General features: G+C 40.3%; 1 pseudogene across 1 annotated transcript in view; it reads left to right on the forward strand.

The window, feature by feature from the left end:
• Positions 1-9,938, forward strand: part of LOC311138786 (RING finger protein 207-like) — a 30,217-nt pseudogene extending 20,279 nt beyond the window's left edge. Inside the window, exons 11-15 of the transcript in view lie at positions 67-172; positions 7,032-7,385; positions 7,540-7,591; positions 7,758-7,875; positions 9,881-9,938. The product of the transcript in view is annotated as an RING finger protein 207-like (transcript). The remainder of the gene's footprint in view (positions 1-66; positions 173-7,031; positions 7,386-7,539; positions 7,592-7,757; positions 7,876-9,880) is intronic.
• Positions 9,939-11,485: the final 1,547 nt, after the last annotated feature.

Here is an 11,485-nt window from a genome sequence, read left to right on the forward strand (position 1 = left end):
TTGTCTCTTCCCTCAAAGAAAGGTGCTAGCCAAACTCTGACCTAGATGATCTCTCTCTCCCCTCAGATTAACACAGACTATAGGTGTGAGTTTGCTCGCTGTCTGGAGCCCTTACTGCTGCTGGGACAGCGCCGCCCAGCCCCATCACCAGGGCAACTAGTACCGCAGCCCTGTGAGTCTTTTTGGCCTTAAAATATAATCGTTGGCTTGAAAGGCTCTGAAATCTCCCCTCATCTCTGGCTTTCAGTGTATAAGGTTGAATGTAATATTTCAATATCATTCACACATATAAAAGATGAGATATGATAAAAAGTACTATATTACATATTGGATCACTAAAAAATAAAAAATTTACATTACCATGTAGTTTACCAATAAAATGGTCTGATGGTGATGTGGATATACTCGGAATACATATCCCATATGAAATAAATGATCTCACTCCAATACATTTTAATAGAAAGTTAGCAAAAATAGATAAGATCTTGCTACCATGGAAAGGTAAATACCTGTCAATTTGTGGAAAAATCACCCTGATTAACTCTTTAGTATTATCCCAGTTTACCTATTTGCTTAGGGTGTTGCCTACACCTAGCGAACAGTTTTTGAAATTATATGAGAAAAAAATATTCAATTTTATTTGGAACGGCAAGCCAGACAAAATTAAACGGGCCTATTTATATAATGAATATGAGTTCGGAGGACAGAAATTATTAAATATTAAAGCATTAGACCTATCACTAAAAGCTTCAGTCATACAAAAGTTATACTTAAATCCGAACTGGTTCTCTAGCAAATTAGTAAGATTGTCTTACCCGATGTTCAAGAATGGCCTTTTTCCCTTTATTCAGATTACAACCTCTCACTTTCAGTTATTTGAAAAGGAAATAATCTCCCAAATATCACTATTTCTAAAACAAGCCATAGAAAGTTGGTTGCAATTTCAATATAATCCTCCAGAAACTCCAGAACAAATAATGCAACAAATATTGTGGTTAAACTCAAATATACTAATTGATTAAAAAAACATTACTTTTTGAAAAATAAAATTTAAAAAAAGGATAATCTTCGTAAATTATATCATAGGTAGGACTGGTGGAGTTATGTTGCACATGCAGCTAACAAAAACATATGGAAATGTCTGCTCTACCCAAAATTACAACCAAATAATTGCAGCATTACCGCAAAAATGGAAGAGGAAAGTGGAAGGGGGAAAAAGTAAGGAACTTGTCTGTCGGCCCTGCATTAAAGAACATAATTGGTTAAAGATAATTGTGATAAATAAAAAAGTATACCAGTTTCCTTTAAGGACCAAAGGATTGACAGCCGTCCCATATAGATTGCAAAATAGTTGGGAAGAGATTTTTGACGTACCGATTCCATGGCATAGTGTTTATGAACTGATACGCAAAACGACGCCGGATTCAAAACGTATAATTGTTCAATTTAAATTATTATACAAAATTCTTGCTACCTATATAATGTTATTTATATGGGGGATACAGTCTTCCCAGCTCTGCAGATTTTGCTGCGAAGAGACAAAATCATTAGATCATTTGTTTTGGTACTGTCCATTTGTAGCTTGTTTTTGGACACAGGTCCAGGAATGGCTAAAGGATTGCAATATTTACCTGGAGCTAACCCTGCAGATAGCACTACTGGGTGATCTGAAAAGTCATAGTCAATCGATCAATAATATAATAATACTTTTAGCAAAAATGTTTATTTTCAATTTACAATCTGTAGAAACAATGAGAATAGAAGGGTTCAGAACTTTTGTAAAACATCACAGTACAGTTGAAAAATATATGGCAAATAGAAATCCAATATGGATGGTGTTAAGAGATAGATGGGAGGTGTTGAATGGAGTTGAAGGATGGGACTAATAACAACTAACAACAAATAATAACAACAAGATAACTAATGTAAAGCATACTGTGTCCATAATAAGTATATAGGTTATAGGTTGAGAGCTTTTGTGAAAGAGAAGAGTTAGAAATATATGGCATATAGAAGCAAACCGGATGGACATCATGAAAATGATCGGAGAGGTTGAGGGTAGAGGAAGTTCAGGAGTAAAAACAAACAAAATAGAATTATTGTAAAATTGACTGTGTCCATAAAATGTTTATAGGATGTATAAACTGGAAGTAGAGACCTAAACATTGTTGTTCACTAGTTTACTCCAATTAGGGAAGGGGTGGTGGGGTTGGAAAGTAATAAAGGGAAATATATATTTTTAAAGGATATGTACAGTGGGGGAAAAAAGTATTTAGTCAGCCACCAATTGTGCAAGTTCTCCCACTTAAAAAGATGAGAGAGGGCTGTCATTTTCATCATAGGTACACGTCAACTATGACAGACAAAATGAGAATTTCTTTCTCCAGAAAATCACATTGTAGGATTTTGAATGAATTTATTTGCAAATTATGGTGGAAAATAAGTATTTGGTCAATAACAAAAGTTTCTCAATACTTTGTTATATACCCTTTGTTGGCAATGACACAGGTCAAACGTTTTCTGTAAGTCTTCACAAGGTTTTCACACACTGTTGCTGGTATTTTGGCCCATTCCTCCATGCAGATCTCCTCTAGAGCAGTGATGTTTTGGGGCTGTCGCTGGGAAACACAGACTTTCAACTCCCTCCAAAGATTTTCTATGGGGTTGAGATCTGGAGACTGGCTAGGCCACTCCAGGACCTTGAAATGCTTCTTACGAAGCCACTCCTTCATTGCCCGGGCGGTGTGTTTGAGATCATTGTCATGCTGAAAGACCCAGCCACGTTTCATCTTCAATGCCCTTGCTGATGGAAGGAGGTTTTCACTCAAAATCTCACGATACATGGCCCCATTCATTCTTTCCTTTACACGGATCAGTCGTCCTGGTCCCTTTGCAGAAAAACAGACCCAAAGCATGATGTTTCCACCCCCATGCTTCACAGTAGGTATGGTGTTCTTTGGATGCAACTCAGCATTCTTTGTCCTCCAAACACGACGAGTTGAGTTTTTACCAAAAAGTTCTATTTTGGTTTCATCTGACCATATGACATTCTCCCAATCCTCTTCTGGATCATCCAAATGCACTCTAGCAAACTTCAGACGGGCCTGGACATGTACTGGCTTAAGCAGGGGGACACGTCTGGCACTGCAGGATTTGAGTCCCTGGCGGCGTAGTGTGTTACTGATGGTAGGCTTTGTTACTTTGGTCCCAGCTCTCTGCAGGTCATTCACTAGGTCCCCCCGTGTGGTTCTGGGATTTTTGCTCACCGTTCTTGTGATCATTTTGACCCCAGATCGAGGGAGATTATCAGTGGTCTTATATGTCTTCCATTTCCTAATAATTGCTCCCACAGTTGATTTCTTCAAACCAAGCTGCTTACCTATTTCAGATTCAGTCTTCCCAGCCTGGTGCAGGTCTACAATTTTGTTTCTGGTGTCCTTTGACAGCTCTTTGGTCTTGGCCATAGTGGAGTTTGGAGTGTGACTGTTTGAGGTTGTGGACAGGTGTCTTTTATACTGATAACAAGTTCAAACAGGTGCCATTAATACAGGTAACGAGTGGAGGACAGAGGAGCCTCTTAAAGAAGAAGTTACAGGTCTGTGAGAGCCAGAAATCTTGCTTGTTTGTAGGTGACCAAATACTTATTTTCCACCATAATTTGCAAATAAATTCATAAAAAATCCTACAATGTGATTTTCTGGATTTTTTTTTCTCAATTTGTCTGTCATAGTTGACGTGTACCTATGAAATTACAGGCCTCTCTCATCTTTTTAAGTGGGAGAACTTGCACAATTGGTGGCTGACTAAATACTTTTTTCCCCCACTGTATGACAGTGTGCCTCTCTATACACACACAAATTGGGTATGAATGTATTTGGCTGAAGTATAAGATCCAGTGAGGATGCCTGGACTCAAATTCAAGCATTGGGCATTGGGCTTAGCTGTTACCAGAGTTTTAACAGAATCAAAATGTCTCCTTCGAGAGCCTTGATTCTTAGTTGGCGTAAGCTATAGTTGTAGGTTTTTGACACAGACAGAGAGGGTCACTGTCCATGTGGACACAAGTCCATGTGGACACAAGTGACACATGCTCCCTGACCAATATTCCACATAAATTACTCCCAACTGTTCACAGGTTCCCAAACCCCCACCATACTGACTGTCCTCCCTCCCAACCAGTGCCACTCCATGTAAGATGCGGAGTGGGCAGGGATGGCACTGAGCAGGCTGGCACTATTTTTACCAGAATTTCACAGACATTTCCAGGATTTATCTGGTAGCTAGGCACACACAGAAGTGGCGGGGCCAATTTGTTCCATGCCACTGATATCACTGCCTTTGCCAATGTCTTAAATTGGTATCAGTGGTGGCGGCAGCAGGTGGATACTCACAGGACTAAATGCATATGGCAGGGTGAGAGAGAGAGACGCTCACAGCAAACAATCACACTTGCTCTAGGTATAGTTCTACTGCTGTATCAAGGCATGTGCCAGGCAAGAAAATCTGGACTAAAAGCATCCCAGAGCCCAGGTAAGCTGCATGGCTTCTCTAGTCGTGTGCCGATAAACTTTTTCGGTAATTATAGAATATCTGTCTTTACCTACTGGCTAATTATACAGTATTTATTCAATGTTTCATTTGCAACATACATACAGTAGCCCTCTCTCATTCATGGTGTACAGTACAATGGTAAACTATGGCAAACATTTGGTTAAAATGGTGATATTAAGTGTTAGGAAGGGCTGTTAAAGTGGTGTACAATATAATGGAATAGCTACGGTCCCTTCAGAAAGTATTCACACCCCTTGCCTTGTTCTACATTTTTGTTGTGTTACAGCCTGAATTTAAAATTGATTAAATAGAGATATTGTGTCTCTGGCCTACACACAATACCCTATAATGTGAAAGTGAAATTATGTTTGTAGAAATTCTGGCTAATTAATTAAAAATGAAAAGCTGAAATGTCTTGAGTCAATAAGTATTCAAACCCTTTTTTATGCCAAGCCTAAATAAGTTCAAGAATAAGAATTCGCTTAACAAGTCACATACGTTGCATTGACTCACTCTGTGTGCAATAATAGTGTTTAACATGATTTTTGAATGACTACCTCATCTCTGTACCCTACACATACAATTATCTGTAAGGTCCCTCAGTCGAGCAGTGAATTTCAAACACAGATTCAACCACAAAGACCAGGGAGGTTTTCCAATGCCTCGCAAAGAAGGGCACCTATTGGTAGATGGGTAAAAATACAAAAAAGCAGACACAGAATATCCCTTTGAGCATGGTGAAGTTATTAATTACAATTTGGATGGTGCATCAATACATCCAGTCACTACAACGATACAGGCGTCCTTCCTAACTCAGTTCCCAGAGAGGAAGGAAACCACTCAGGGATTTCACCATGAGATCAATGGTGACTTTAAAACAGTTATAGAGTTTAATGGCTGTGATAGGAGAAAACTGAGGATGGAACATTGTAGTTACTCCACAACACTAACCTAAATGACAGAGTGAAAAGAAGGAAGCCTGTACAGAATACAAATATTCCAAAACATGCATCCTGTTTGCAATACGGCACTAAAGGAAAACTGCAAAAAAAATAGCAAAGAAATGAACTTCATGTCCTGAATACAAAGCTTTATGTTTGGAGCAAATCCAACACAACACATCACTGAGTACCACTCTTCATATTTTCAAGCATGGTGGTGGCTGCATCATGCTATGGGTATGCTTGTCATCGGCAAGGACTAGGACGTTTTTTAGGATAAAAGTAAACAGAATAGAGCTAAGCACAGGCAAAATCCTAGAGGAAAACCTGGTTCAGTCTGCTTTTTAACAGACACTGGGAGACAAATTCACCTTTCAGCAGGACAATAACCTAAAACACAAGGCCGAATATACACTGGAGTTGCTTACCAAGACGACATTGAATGTTCCTGAGTGGCCTAGTTACAGTTTTGACTTAAATCGGCTTAAAAATCTATGGAAAGACTTAAAAATGGCTGTCTAGCAACGATCAACAACCAACTTGACAGAGCTTGAAGAATTTTTAAAAGGATAATGTGCAAATATTGTACAATCCAGGTGTGCAAAGCGCTTAGAGACTTACCCAGAAAGACTCACAGGTGTAATCGCTGCCAAAGGTGATTCTAACATGCATTGATTCAGGGGTGTGAATACTTATGTAAATGTGATTTTTATAAAATTGTTTTCATTTTGTCAATATCGGGTATTGTGTGTAGATGAGTGAGAAAATATTTAATTCATTTTGAATTCAGGCTGTAACACAACAAAATGTGGAATAAATTAAGGGGTATGAATACTTTCTGAAGGCACTGTAACTATTACTCCAGTGGTAGTGGTGGTGGTGGCAGTAGTAGTGGTGGTGTTGGTGTCAGTAGTAGTAGTGGTGGTGGTAAGGAGTGAGGAAAGCCAGGTCAGGACCCACTGTCTGCCTGTCCTGGTGTCTCTGTCTTAAAGCTCACTAGAGACAGCAAGAATTAGCTGTCTTCAGTTAAGCCAGGCCTCAACAGTGCACTTAAGGGACTCAAGTACAGTTTACAATAGTTTATTGTTTCCATTTGTTGCAAATAGATGAAGCAAGGTACTGTGGTTCTACTGTTCTCCATTTTTATAGCAAAGTTATTTTCTGAACTGGAACTCGACAAGCAAATGTTTTGCATTGTTAGTTGTAAACATGGCATTCTACAGAGTGTTGAGTTAAGGTTTTAAAGTACACGCTTCAACTAGGAATCACTCTCTCTGGAACATTAGCAGTGAGGAGAAGTTGTGAACAAAATGTAATATTGAACTTAAGGGATATAAAATGGGATAGATAGGCTGGGAAAGATACGCAAGTACATAATTAGAGCCTTAAAATGAAACATAGTATCTTTACCTCATCCTCATTTGAAGTATTTGTGCATAACCCTTGAGGGTGGCACTTGATCCTTCAACACCTTAACAATTGCGGCAAGGAAATACCGTAATAAATATGAGACAGAGTGAACGTGCCCTAATGCCCTGTGGTTGGGCCACCCCTCTCCATGTCCTGCCACTCCCCGCCCCTCAGTGACATGCCCTGGGGCTCGGCCATAGGGTGACAGTGTTGGTGTGTGTGTGTGTGTGTGTTTTATTGACCCAAATCCTCCAGACTGAGATCTAGAACTTGAAGGACCAGTTACAGGAGCTACACAGGGACCTGACCAAGTACCACTCCCTCATCAACACAGACACCATGGATGAGATCCTGGACCGCTCCCTGCATATCGACGGACAGATCAATCAATCAATCAAATGTATTTATAAAGCCCTTTTTACATCAGCAGATGTCACCTCTCAGTACTGCTCTGTGGAGAACATGAGGACCCTGTTTGAAGAAGTACCTCCACAGGCCCCATATCTAACAGTGGGGACATATTTAGGATGTCTAGGAGTGATTAGACAGCAGCTCACATGTTTTGGTGCACATGAATAATTGTTTACTGTTCAATATAAACTGAATTTTGCCTTAGAGGATGATTATTTCCCTTTAGATCTGGGAGGAGACCTTTCAGAGGGACACTAATGAGCAGGAGATATATGAAGGTAAGGTTTACCCGTAAGCGAAATATCGATCTGTTATATGTATGTTAATGTGGACTTGGTAACATGCATCATGATCTAATTCAATGCTTTTACACGTGTGTTTGGATGTGATGCATGTGCTTTGTTCCATACTTTGACATGGTATTTGTGTTTGACCACATTCTAGCACAGCTCCACGACCTGCAGCAGCTGAAGCAGGAGAACTCGGACCTAACCACCATTGCCCAACATTTTGGACCATACATCCTGTCTATCGCCAAGATTAAGGAGTGCCTAGAACCCAGGTAATAACGAGATATGGTATAAATCCCTTACAGACTACAACTCCCATCAATACAAAACGACAGAAATCCAATGTCAAATATTTAATTAAATACTTAATGGGACCCTATATCATCTGATTTGTCTCCAGTATGATTATGTATACACATGGTTTTATCAAGGCTTCCTGCCCAAAATGCAGTAAGCTCCATTGAAAAAGGGAGGGTGGTACATAGCATAGTAGTACTGAATATTCATTCTTAGGACTGATTTAAGATGTAGCATAGTGAACTAAGTACATGTTTATTTTTTCTTCCAGGACTGATGGAATGTCCACTACCAAGTTTTCTGATGAGTTTAACAATGATTCTGTATCTCTCCCTTTGAAATGCTTCCTGAGGCAGGTGCCTTGGGAGAGCAGTTAGTGAAATTCTGCAGTACTATAAAGTATAAAGGTACCCGGATCCCTAAGTTTTACCACAAACACACCTGCATACACACACAACCCACCCGTCTATACTTATGAATATTTGTTAGTGGTGTTAATACCGTGTCTGGTTTATTGTATGGGGTTTTTCTATTTGGTTTTAGTAGGTTCATCACGGTTAGAAAGGATGCATCTTAAAGGGCACACACATTAAATGTACTGAAGTGTCTATTGTCCGAATTTTGTTTGAACACATGTAAGTTCTCCTGATGAGAAATGTACTGAAAAATCACATGTAAACCTGGTCTAGAGAATGTTTAACATGATTTAAAACAATGAGTCTGAAGTACAGGGAAAGAAAAGGGAAAGAACAGACTCACTTAATGTTCTTGAATGACCTCTGACCTCTGTTCTGACCTTCTGGTGAGGCCTGATCACCCTCGCTAGAAAGATCAGTGACATTGGTTGAAATTTAAAATATGAAAAGTATGAAGAAGTGTATTGTTGTTGATACAAATCTCACAAGATTTGTATTTATATCTCAGTCTTTTTTTTCTTTATAATTTATCAATAATTCTAATTCTGATTGGGACGGGCGAAAAGGAGAGAGACAGCGCGCTGCCCCTGAACTGTGAAGAAAGCACAAAGGGGGGGTGAGCTACTTACACACAACAAGTGCATGAGTGGTGTGAGGGAAGCTCTATTTGACTATTCCTTGAATTCCCTTATGGGATCAAATTATTTCCTTGTGGAGTTATCAAGGGTTGTAATTCTAATTTTATTTGTTATTCTGATTTAGTTTATTTTTATTTAACTGGCAGTGTTGTTGTTTTTTTGGAAAGATGAATCACAGTGTGAGTCATGTGTCCAAAGGGGGAATGATGGTAAGTGCTTGTAGAAAAGAATGGTACGCACCCAAATTTACTATGATCGCCGCACAAATCTGTGCCCAATGTCTAATTTGTCAAGAACACAACGCAGGAAAGCCAGTACCGACCTCTTTGTCAAGCCTACCAGTCCCCTGGGGCCCTTTTGTAGATAAGCAAAGTGATTTTGTTCACATGCCTGTCTGTTAAAGAATAAAATATATGTTGGTAATGGTTGAAAGATACTCCAAATGGATTGAAGCCTTCCCCACATCTAATGAGGAAGCAAAGACTGTGGCTAAATGCCTGTTACATGATATTGTTCCATGATTCGGTGTACCACAAAGTTATGATTAAGATTGGGAGACACATTTAAACTCAAAGATAATGAATGAATTGTGTGACATGATGCAAGTTAAGATACATTTGCATGTACCGTTTCACCCGGAAAGTTCTGGACTTGTATAACGCTACAACAGTGTTCTGAAAAATAAACTGGCAGAAATATGTGCTCAAGCAGGACTTACCTGAGTGGATGCTCTACCCATAGCCTTGTTTTCAATGCGTTCCACCCCAGTCAGGAAAACTGGCCTCAGTCCACATGAGGTACTGATGGCACATCGCATGAGGAATCCCACACCACCAGCTGCAGTCTAAGATCTGCATCTGTTGAATGACACTATAATTAAGCACTGTATAGCTCTGACTAACTGTATTCGAGCTGTTGACTCACAGGCCCGAACTCCCCCAGACGACCGTACCTATCACGATCTCCAGCCTGGAGATTGGGTAATGGTCAGGAGGCACGACAAATGTTGAAGGGACCACATCGTGTCGCTCTCACCACCCCAACGCTGGCAAAGTGCTTAGGGAAAGACACCAGGATCCACTGTAAGCAAGTAGGTGAGCCAGAAGAAGATGCTACTCCTGTTACTCCTACAACCCAGTAGGAGCACTCTGCTTACCCTGGGACTCGCAGCTATTGTGGCTGTGGGTATCCTCTGGGTTGTAGCAGACTTCGAGCCAGAGGCGGGTGAACGTGCTAGTAACCTCTCCCCAACCTCTTCGGTCCAACGAGACCCGGCTTCCACAGGGGAAAGCCCAGAAGTAGATGACCCCGCTGACCTGAACCTGGTCTCTGATGACCCCGCCGACCTGAACCTGGACTCTGATGACCCCGCTGAGCTGAAGAGAAGAAAAAGAGAACATGAACATTATGGGGTTTCCCCCGGGTCAAACACTTTCTTACAAGTAGCTAGTAATGTTTCTGTACTACAGAATGTATCCGATTGTTGGGTTTGTGGACTGTTACCAGACAATGCTGAGACTATGCCATTGCTAGCTATACCCCTTAATGCTTATGAAATATTGATGTGGACCAAAGCAGGTAACCTTTCAGACCGAGAGCTTGATTGGGTGGAGGATGAGGTGCTTTTATATGAGAATATTTGATTTTAATAATCACACCTCTCTGCCCAAGCAACCCATCACCAGGGCATACTCTCCCCCAGGTTATTTGGGTTATATAGAAAATGGAACTGGTCCCCAGTTGGGGGAAAGTCACTGTAAATATAACCTTTCTGTCTACAATAACCTTACCCTACCCTTACTGTTGAAAAATGTAACATTCCACCCTAACATGTCATTGAGAATAGATTATAGACTCAATAATACCAGTGTGTATGCTAAACCTACTTCCTCAGTACAGTAAGTGGAACTATTTATGTGTGTGGGGGGAAAGCCTACTATTATCTGCCTACAAACTGGTCAGGATCATGCTATGCTGCCTATGTCATGCTATTGAAGAATTAACTGCTGAACTTGTGGCTATGCGTACTATGGTCTTACAGAATATATTGGCGTTGGATGCATATTTTGGAATATTTTTATTCTGTACATTTTAGTCATTTAGCAGACGCTCTTATCCAGAGCGACTTACAGTTAGTGAGTGCATAAATTCTTTTTTTTATCCTAGCATCTCAGGGAGGCACCTGTGTGGTGATGGGTCAAGAATGTTCTGTATGTTCTCATGCCTGATGACCTTGGTGAGGAGATTGTGTGAAACAGCAGTATCTCCTGCCCACCAGATGGTCATGACCAAAGAAGTGAACTTAAATGACCTGACGCATCTTGCCACTGTTTCACCCTTTATTGGGGATCCAGATTGCCCTATTGGAAATGACCCCGATCACTATGAACCTTCCTTTTCCCCAGATTATTATTATAAAGTTACCTTTCAGGAGTTCCATTCAGACCACCCCTTTTTATGTAAAATGACAATTTCCCAGAAACCAGAAGGTTTTAACTTCTGTCTGACAACAGCTCAGGTATATCATACAG

This window comes from Coregonus lavaretus (genome assembly GCF_964263955.1).
Source record: "Coregonus lavaretus genome assembly, chromosome: 12".
In the NCBI taxonomy this organism is placed as follows: domain Eukaryota; kingdom Metazoa; phylum Chordata; class Actinopteri; order Salmoniformes; family Salmonidae; genus Coregonus; species Coregonus lavaretus.